The following is a 10,040-nucleotide window of genomic DNA, read 5'->3' as shown; positions in this document are numbered from 1 at the left end:
CAGACGCCTGCCCCATGCCTGTCCACAGGCGCGTGTGTCGACGCACACACGGCCCACACCCTCTGCAGGAAGCCTCTGGCTTCAGTCCTGCAGGTTCAGGGAGTGGCAGAGAGTTCCGAGGCCCGCAGGAGCGGTTCCCTGAGCCACAGACCCCAGGGCTTCCTGCCTCTTGGCTCTGGAGCCCCCGAGCCCCCAATGGCCCTTCTGTGTCGCCCCCACCACACACACCCATGCGGTCAGCTCCAGGGAGCCCGGGCCGGTGTGCGCAGAGGTCCTGGATTGCTGTCCCCAGTTTATAGAGGAGAAAACTGAAGCTCAGGGGGGTCGAGGGACTTGCCAGGGGCTTGCCACACCCGGGTGGCAGAGCCCTCCCTCTTCAGACCATCTGACCACTTCTAGGGACTGGCCTCGCGCAGGGCTCTGCAGCGGGGACGGGGTGAGACAGACCCGGCACCACGGCCCAGCATGACGACATATATACTTCACAAATGGCTCGTGAAAGTCCTGAAAACCTGGCAGCTCTCGCTGGCCAAGAGGAGCCGGCTCCCAGCATGGTCCCTGCCTCCATGCCTGCCTGACATGAATGAATGAACGGACGAATTCTGTGTCTCAGCCCAAAGCTTCCTTCTGGAGCTGCCTGTGGGCTCCCTGGACTGTCTAAAGCATTTCGGACTAAACAGGTTCCCAAAGCAATGTGGGCAATCCTGTAGTCACGGGGCTCCCACCTCACCAGCCTCCTAAACCAGAAGGACTGCGGGTGAGGCCGTGGCCAGAGGCCCAGCACGCCAAACACCAGCAGGGTGCTGGGTCCAGCTCCCCATCCACTGGTGGAGGGTCTACGGAGAGACCTGGAGCTGCAGGGCAGGGATGCTGCGAGGGCTGAACGAGGTCTCGGGTGCTCAGTGGACCGCAAGGGAGGTGGACAGCACTTTGCTTTCCTCCCGAGGCCCCATCTCAGCCTGGCCACCCCGGATGGGCCTCCCCTCCCCCGGCAGCCAAGACAACAGTGGAACTGAACTGCCCGCCTCGCCATGCACATCCTCTGCAATTACACCTAGCATCCTTTCTGCCAGGAGGACACTCACCCCTGCCTGTCTAGTCCTCTCTGCCTTCCAGGATCTCACTAAGTGTCTCCTCTTCCAGGAAGCCTTCCCTGACTACCCCTGCCCCAGGACCTCCCTTCGTCTGAGCCCCCCCACATACGTTCTCTGACTTCTCTCCTGGCCTAGATCGCCTCCCAGACCGCAGGTCACTTGCTGGACCGTATGTCCTGCTTCTAGGACCTACGGGAGCTCAGCCTGAGCGCGATGGGACAGGCACCTCTCCCCAAAGGCACAGCATCACTCCCGTGATGATTGGGTTTGTGGGGCGGAAGCTGGGTCTCTGTGGAAGGTGCCCCCACCACCCTAGCCTTAGCCCGACCTTGACCGCTCACCGTACAGGGTATGGCGTCCCCCTCGGCCACAGAGCTCGCTGGGGCTGAGCTGAGCAACAGAGGACTCCATGCAAATATTTGTTTCGAGAAAGAGCAGGAGACCCTCAGGTGCGTCCATGAGGAGCACATCAGACGAACGGCGAAACCCTCGGCTCGACCACGCCGGGAAGCAACTCGGCAAACAAAGCAATGAGCAAAAGCAGACTAGAAAGAGCAGACCAGATTTCACGGGAGATACGTTGTCCTTTTGAGTGAGATGCTGAGTTGCCAGTACAGAGTACCTTCTGGTCCGTCACCGGGAAACCCCCCGCCCTTCCTCCCTCCCCAGGATGGAGACACCTGGGTCTCTCCCGGTCATGCCTGAGAGCCGAGGGTCAGGACTGGTGTGGCCATGGGGTTGGGTTGGAGGCCTCAGGGGGCAGTGGGGAGCCCAGGTCACCCCAGGTTCTGGGAGGAGGATGGAGTTCCCACAGTGGGGCGGAGGGCAGGGTGAGGGGTGGGTTTGAAGGAAGAGAAAGACCTGGTTTGGATCCCGCAGGTCTGGGGAGTCCAAGGGGCACAGGGCAGAGGCCAGGGGTGGGGGGTAGGGGCGACAGAGTCACAGATCTGGGGACATGAAGCCACAGGGCAGAACAAGGTGGTCCTGGGGGAGAGGGGAGAGGGAGAAGGGCCACCAAAAGGACAGAGCAAGGACACCCACAGGGTGGGGCGGCTGAGGAACATCCCGGGAGGAGGCAAAGCACGGAGGGGAGGGGCCCAGATGCCAGGAGTGACACCATGTGGCACCTTCCCCTGCAGCCTGTCTGGGACCTCGGTGTGGGGAAGCGGAGGCTGGCCGGCCCTGAGCAAGGGGCCCCAACCCCTCCTCAGTCTCCCCCTCCTGCCTTGCCCTGGGGTGACGTCCGCTAGCAGGGCTGGGTCTCACCCTAGGCCCCGCTCCTGGGCTGTGGGTCCATTTGCAAGTCTAATCACCCCGCTCCGCTCTGCCTTTCACACCCCATATATTGGCACCGGAGCCAGAGCCGAGATGCCTGCCTGGGTGAGCTGTGTCTCTAAGCTCACAAGTATGGCGGCCCCTCCTCACCCGGCTTACAGCACAGGAGCCAGGAGGGAGAACCCCTAAGGGGCAGGCAGGAAGGTGTGGGGAGAGAGCCTAGGCCAGGCTGGGGCCCAGGGGCCTTCCTGGAGGAGGGGGCTGGGAACACGCAAGGACAGGGCTCTCTCCCCACTCTGCTTCCCCACCTCCTGCAGCTCACATTGGGGCCACCCTCCCCCCTGCCTCCCCCCTTCTCCGTCACGGCGCCCCCGCAGAGCGGGGAGCAGGTGGGGCCTCGCTCCCCCAGGGCTAGGAATTGAGAACTTCAAGGTGGCCACAGCTGGACATGAGCACAGTGGGGACCCCGAGAGTGGCTCTGGGACTGCATAGGTCTCAGTCCTGCCCCCTCCCCTCCATCCTGCCCGCTCCATCCTGACTCCAGCCCTAGAAGCTTCCCGGCCCCTCCCTCACTGCCCCCTTCCGAGCCCCACACCTGCTGCCTCCATGGGGACCCCTGGCCCACCGCCTTTGTGGATGCCCTTGGGGTCTGGGCCAGTCTGCCCAGGACTCTAGACTGGGAGGCCAGGGGCCCCTGGAGGCCCACCTGCCCCTTGCATGGCCAGCTGGGGCCAACAGAAGCTTCAAACAGAAAATCCTTGTACCAAACTCCAGCTTCCTTCAAGGGAAACTCCAAAGCAGCCCAAAGACCTGAGCCAGACCCTCAGATCCCCAGACCCTCAGATTCCTAAATCGTCCCACCCTCAGATCACAGACCCTGAGACACCTAGAGCCTCATTGCCCCAGAGCCCCAGACCCTGAGGCCCCTAGGCCCCCAGGCCCCATACCTGCAGGCCCTGAGACCCTCAGACCCTCAGACCCTGAGACCCCCAGACCCTCAGACCCCAGACCCCCAGACCCTCAGGCCCCCAGTTCACAGGCACAGGTTGCCCCCACGGCCAGAGGCAGGAAGGTCTCACTACCCTAGGCGCCACGGAGGAGCAAATGGAACTGGAGTTGACTGTTTGAGCAGAGCTCACGGTGAAGGCCTGGAGTAGATGAAAAACTTCAGGAAGTTTCCATCAGCCACCCAAAGGGACGGCCCTCACCTGTGCCTCACTCAGATCTCACCTACACCTTCCTCCCTGCAAGGCAGGCTGTCCTGATCCCAGCACTGGGCGAGGGGACACAGGGCGCCTGCCAGTTGGGGGGCAGGAGACGCTGCCCTGCTGCCCGAGGCCCCGTTTCAGGAGGGGGTGCTGATGGGGGCTGAGAGGGAGGCATGGAGGCCAGAGCCTCCCAGAGAGCATGGCAGGTGGAGGCTGGCTCTGAGGTGCGGGGGAGGCAGCCTGAACCAGCAGCCCCCAGACCCACCCCCTCCTCCCGCTGCCCCATCCCTGGTGCCTGGGGACAGAAAAGGGGCCTCCTGGGGAGAGGCCACCTTGTGATCTAAGTGCCAGGACCAGGCCTGGAAGCCAGACGCATGGGTCCTGGCTCACGGCACCCAGGGAGGGCCAGCCAGGGAGGACTGGGGCCGGTGACCATGGCTTGTGAGGACACTAAACGGGCCGGGGACAGAGCCCATCATGAGGGACAGAGGGAGGGCAAGAGGAAGCCGACAAGGTCAGGGGGACAGACAGGACAGGAAAGGGAGCTGATGGAGACCTTCGGCCTGGGCCCAGTCCCGGCCCCTCTCACTGCCCGGGAGACCTTGGCGCGAGCCCGCGCCCCTCGCCTCAGTTGCCCTCCCCTTGCTGGACGAGGCTGTCCAGACTCTGCCGTTCGGAGCTGACAGCGGGCCCCCCGCCTCCACCAGACCCCGGGAAAAGAGCAGGAACTACAGGAGCTGGGGGGCAGCCCTCTCTGGAGCCAGGCCCCTCTCTGCCGTGGAGCCACAGGGGATCTGGAGATGAACATTTCTGGAGAAACAAAACCAGAGAAAGGATGAGGAAATAATCATTTTATAAAGGTGCGTGCCCCACAAACGGCATCCACCCGGCCCGCCAGATGGCTGCCCTCACCCTGGACGGCCCTGGGGCCCAGGCACCACCACCCACACCCATCTCCTGCAGCCTCCTGGACCCCCGCTCCTCCCAGCCCCACAGCCCCAGCCCCTGGGGGGCTCCAAAAAGGAGGGGTTCCCCTACAGAGCTTCGTCACCTCAGCTTTGACTACCAGGAGCCTGGACCCCCGCCTGCCCCCACGGGAGACGGAAGGAGGGCTTCTCATCCCACCTGGCCCAGGACCAGCTCAGCTGCTGTCAGCCAGCGTGGCTAACTGGGTGGGGTTCTTAAATGACACTTAAAGACCCCTATGCAACCCAGCTGGGAGGCTGGTGAGGGGGCAGCTGGTCCACTGGCCTCCACAGACCAAGGTGCCCACTGGGCCCTGCTCTCTCAAGCCCAGCGTCAGCCAAGGGCACCCGCCCAGCCCGGCAGCAGCTCAGGGGCCCTCCTGCTGCCCTGTTGGTCCAGAATCTGGACTCTTCATCCCAACAGCCCCAGGCATCCAGCAGTGCCAAGTTTGGGACGCCCAGCCCGCCCATCCTCTGCTCAAATGTCACTGCTTGGAAGGTCACCACTCCTGCCACTGAGCCCCTGAGCTGGCCGGCCGGCTGGCTGTCCCTCCAGGACCGGGGGAGGTGGGGAAAGAGGCCGCGAGCAGGGCTCCTGGTGGGAAAGACTCCCCCAACATCGGGATTCCAAGAACTTTGACATGACGAGCACAGAGCACTGGGGCCAAACTCCCATGTGTGTGTGCGTACCTGCATGAGTGTGCGTGCGTGCGCGTATGTGTGCCCGTGCGCGCCAAGTAATAAATCTGTCCTTCCGGAGGAGGCGTGCTTCCCACCAAGCTCATTCTCTTCCTCAGCTTATTAACAAATCGCATGGCCTGACACGCGTTTCCCCCGGGACTGAATCTCCCCATCCAATCAGCGTAATGTGAAATAAGTGGGCACTGCCATGCTCCAGCCGCGCTCGGCCAGCGGCCACCTCCCCGCCTGCCACCCACCCGCCCCAGCCCTGGACCCTGCCCAGGACTGGCTGAGTCTGGACCTTCCCCCGAGGGCTCAGAGCCGTGCCAGATTCCCAGCCCTCACTGCCTGTCGTGGCCCGTGGAGGGGCCTGGGGTCCCCGGGACTGTGCCCAGGACCTCCTGGTTCCCCTCACACATCTGCCAGCCCTGGGAAACTTGCCCCCCGCCGACCCCTGCGTGAAGCTAACTGGGGGTCTTCAGGGCAGGCCCTCGGGGTCACCGTGGTGTTTATAGGGAAACAGTGAACCGTGGGTAGAAGGGCCCACCCTCGGCTCACACAGGGATGGAACATGAGGCCAGCCTTGCCCTCCCAGGCCAGGCAGGGACACCAGCCCGCTTGTCCCGCTGCCACTGCTTCCCGGATTCCCGATTCCCTTCTGGCTGATGGAGGAGAAGATGCTTTTCTCTCCAAGGAGAGAGAGAAGAGCACAGGGGCCAGCAGGGAGATGGGACCGTGAGATGCACCCCCACCCCCACCCCGGTGCCTGGGTCTCGGAGGAGGGGTCACCTGCCGGGCCGCCCAGCTCACAGCCATCTGCTTTGCTGCTCTGAGACAACCCCACCCCGGACCTGGGGACCAGGAGGCGTGATTTCGGGGCCTCCGTCAGGCTGGGGTTCCAGGCCCAAAGGGCTCGAGAACGGGAGTCCCCAGCTGGAGCTCACCAGGCCCTGGGGGCACCTCGGCATCCCCCTGGCACGACACAGCCCAGAACAGTCCATCCTTGGGAGATCCCAGGCCTCCCACTGCCCGCTGCACCCCTCTGAGTGGACCAGTGCAGGGTCCGGAGGCTTGAGAGACATGCGAACATCTAGGCTCACATCCCTGAAAGGGTTGGTCCTGCCCGGCCTCCAGAAAAGCCGGGAAACCCCCAGAAGGCCCCAGAAACCCGAGCCCGGAAGCGGTTGCAGGGAGCAGAGATGCCAGCCCACAGCTGCCTGAGTGTGGCCCTGAAGCCCAGGCAGGGCCGGGAGGTGCCTGACCTCGAAGGATAGGCTCTGGGTCACTGAATGCTCCCTCGGTCCCCCGCACTGCCACCCTGAGGGACTGTCTGCTTATCCTCTTCACTTTCCCAGTGGCGAGACTGAGGCTCAGAGAGGTGAGGTCACTCCCCGGCCCAGCATCACACAGCAGGAAGTGCAGGAACCAGGCCACAGACCCGGCTCTGTCCTGCTCCGGAAACGGAGCTGGGGCAACTCTGTGCTTCCTGGCTGTGGGAGGGATGCCCGCCAGCATGCGCACGAGACCAGCCTTTTGTGACGGGCCCAGCAGATGAGCGTATTGGCTGAGCCTGGATCCCCGCCGAGGAAAGTCTCAGGCTCAGCCAGAGCCACCGGTGGACTACCACTTACAAGACACTTGCAAGAGCAGTGTCCCCGTCTGCTGGGCGGTTTAGGGACCAGGACCCCAGAAATGGGCCACACATGTAGGCAGCGGGTGGTCTTGAAGTCAGGTCTTGAAGTCCCAGCAGGCCTGGGAGCACAGTGGGCCCCGGTCAGCGATCTTCCCTGCAGCCCATCCAGGCAACGGCCACCCAGGTACCCAGAGGGGCTGAGGTTCTTGTCGGGGTTGGAGGCTGGGGGCTTGGTGGGAGCTCAAGGAGGGGTTGGTGAGACAGGTATGGAGACTCAGGAGATTCCAAACGTGTCCTGCTAGGACAGTCACTGATGCGTGGTGACCAGCAGGGACCGGCAGGTGACCTTCACAGCTAAGCGGGCCCCCAGGCGGGTCAGTTTCCCATCCCAGGGCTGCCACTGCACACCCCCTCGGGAGACCCGCGGGGCCCTCATCAGAGGCTGACCCTTACGCTGGACCCACCACCCTGCTTCTGGAGCGGCCCCCTCCCTCCATGGGCGGCCCCTCCCCCTCGCCTCCACTCATCCCGTAGGAGCCCCAGAGCTCGGCACGTCATTAGAACTGTGTCCACTTCTGGGCAAATGAAATCACCCGAAGATGAGTGGCGAGAAATGGAGCCGGGACCTCTGCTCCTGGGAAGGAGGCAGCAGGCTCCCCGCGGGCTGGAGCGACACGGGAACCCCCTGGGGGAGCCTGGCTTTCGGGGCGTGCTGCGCACCCTGGGTGGATGGGGGCGGGACCGTGAGTCAGCCCTGCACCGATGTTAGAACAACAGAGGCGGGCGCTTGCTGACACAGGCGAAGAACTGTGCACATGGAGCCCCCGTGACCCTCGCTATGGCCTTGTTGCCCTGTTTGGGAGATGGTGAAACCCCAGGTGCAGAGCTGGGATTCGCACCCAGGCTTGGTGCCAGAGCCCACCTGTAACCTTGACGCTCTGCCGGCAGCCTTGGGAAGCACAGTGCAGGACGGCCTCCTCACGTCTCCAGGCCACCACCCACAGATCCCTCCTGCCCCCGTGCCCAGAAAGCCCCAGTTCCCTGCCGCAGGACCTGGGTCTCCATCTTCTGTCCCCCTTGGCCCGGCCCAGCCCAGGGCTGGGCACACAGGGCTTGGGAAGTCTCCACCACGGACTGTGTCCCACAAGAATTCCTTCCTGAAGCCAAATTGCAAGGACGTGGAGCAAGCACCAGTCTCTTCTCGACCTCAGTCTGGGGCCCAGATGGTGGCTGATCCGGGCCCGGCTCAGGGGACACAGTGTGGCTGGTGGATGGGCAGGCAGGGCCGGCTCAGCTGTAGATCATCCCCATCCAGTCCCGAGTTCTCAGCCGAGGCTCATCCTGCCTCGTAAAGATGCCAGCGAGCCCTGGGCCAGCACAGACAGGCCCACAAATCAGCACCGGGCACTGGATTTAGAGCATCACCCCTCTGCCAGGCAGATCAGCCTCCCCAGGTGGCCACCGAGGCTGCAAGAAATACGGCCCCATGTCTCAGCTGCTGGAGCAACGGGAGAGATTTATTCCAAACCAAAGAGGTCTGTGTCCACTGTCTGGGCGTCTCAGACACAGCCCGGCAGTGGCTCCTTCCACTGGAGGGGAAATCAAGGCACAAGAGGGGGACCTGCCTGGGACCCACAGTGCCACGTCTGTCTCAGGCCCCATACCCAGGGGTCCATTCTGGGGGTGCTCGGGTCACCAGCTGCCCCCAGGTTGGGAGTTTTCTCTCAGTGGAGCATCTAGGTTGTCTTCAGAGGACATTTGAAACCATTTATTAACCTGGACCATGTTTTCCCAAATCCTGAGAAAAGCAGGAGCCGGTGGGGGGGAGGTTGCCTTTCTCCAGATTGGGGGTGTGGGCAAATGGCTGTCCCTGAGATGGCTGGAGACGGTGGGCAGACCAGATGACCAATGGCAGGAGGCCTGGCTGCCCAGGGGGTGGGCGGCACGTCCCAGCTGACCTCACATTCCCCAAGTGATGAGAGCGTGGAGGTGGGTATAAGGTGACCTCACCCTGGAGCCGCCCTATGGGTTCTCAGGGACGTCACTGCCCCTTCTCCGGCCCCGGGGCCGGGCCAGGTGGCCAGGTCACACCAGCTATTAGACCAGCATCGTCGGCACTGAGGCTACAGCCCCAAGCCCTCCAGCCAGCAGGCCGCCTCCTGGGTCAGCCACTGAGTCCACTGTGAGGCCCAGAGCCTGGCACCCGGCCTTGGAGGAGACGGACCCAACCTCGGGCAACCCCCAGGGACGCCATCACCGCTCCCAGATCTCCAGGGTTGCTCAGAGGTGGGGCCTGGGTGCCTCCCCGGCACAGTCCCTGTCCCCCGGAGCTCCCCTCCGCTCAGGGAGCCCCAGGAGGGGACCTAGGCTGACTGCTCCCCCCACCTGGGCACTCAGAGACTGCAGTGCCCCCAGGGCCTCAGCCCTCACAGCTGTCATCTCAGGGGCTCGGGGCCTCCCAGTGCTGGAGACCCAGGCCCATGGGCACAGAATGTCCAGTGGGAGGCTGGTGAGGACGCTGTGGCCACCGACACAGAGTCAGCAGAAAGGCCAGGCCGGGCGGGCCGGGGAGGGGAGGGGGCCCCGAATTTGCCACTGGATGGCTGGTGGGCTGCCCATTCCAGACTGGGCCACCTGGGGAGGGCACAAGGGCCTCCATGCAACCATCGAGGACTTTAAAAATGACTCCGGCCAAATGCAAGGGCTCCCAGTGGCCAAAGCTGGAGGGATTTGAGTAACAAAATTAAGTAGTATTGGATTATAACCCAAAGTATAAAATAAATACCCACAAGTCCACACCAGTAGATGCAAGTGATGGTGCCATTAACGGCTCGCTTGTGTAGGATAATTCCAAATCGTCTGTGTAGGTGCCACCGCCCTTGCCCTTTCACGCTGTTACCCTGGGTGGGACCCGGGACCAGAAGAAGGACATTAGGGAAAATATGAACAAAGAATGGACTTCAGTTAGTGATAGTTATCATTATAACAAATGTACGCCACCGCACTAATTAACGCAAGACGCTAATATTAGAGGAGCCTGGGTGTGGGGGTAGGAACTCTGTGCTATCTTCTGAATTTTTCTATAAATCTAAGATAAAGTGTACTTTCGAAAGGTGATTCTGAAACACATACAGGATGGCAGGAGGCTACTTTGGTGCAGCTGGGTGGTGGGTGCAAAATGAAA

This window comes from Neophocaena asiaeorientalis, unplaced genomic scaffold (assembly GCF_003031525.2).
Source record: "Neophocaena asiaeorientalis asiaeorientalis breed wild unplaced genomic scaffold, Neophocaena_asiaeorientalis_V1.1 scaffold476, whole genome shotgun sequence".
Lineage (NCBI taxonomy): Eukaryota > Metazoa > Chordata > Mammalia > Artiodactyla > Phocoenidae > Neophocaena > Neophocaena asiaeorientalis.
This window is presented reverse-complemented; position numbering follows the sequence as displayed.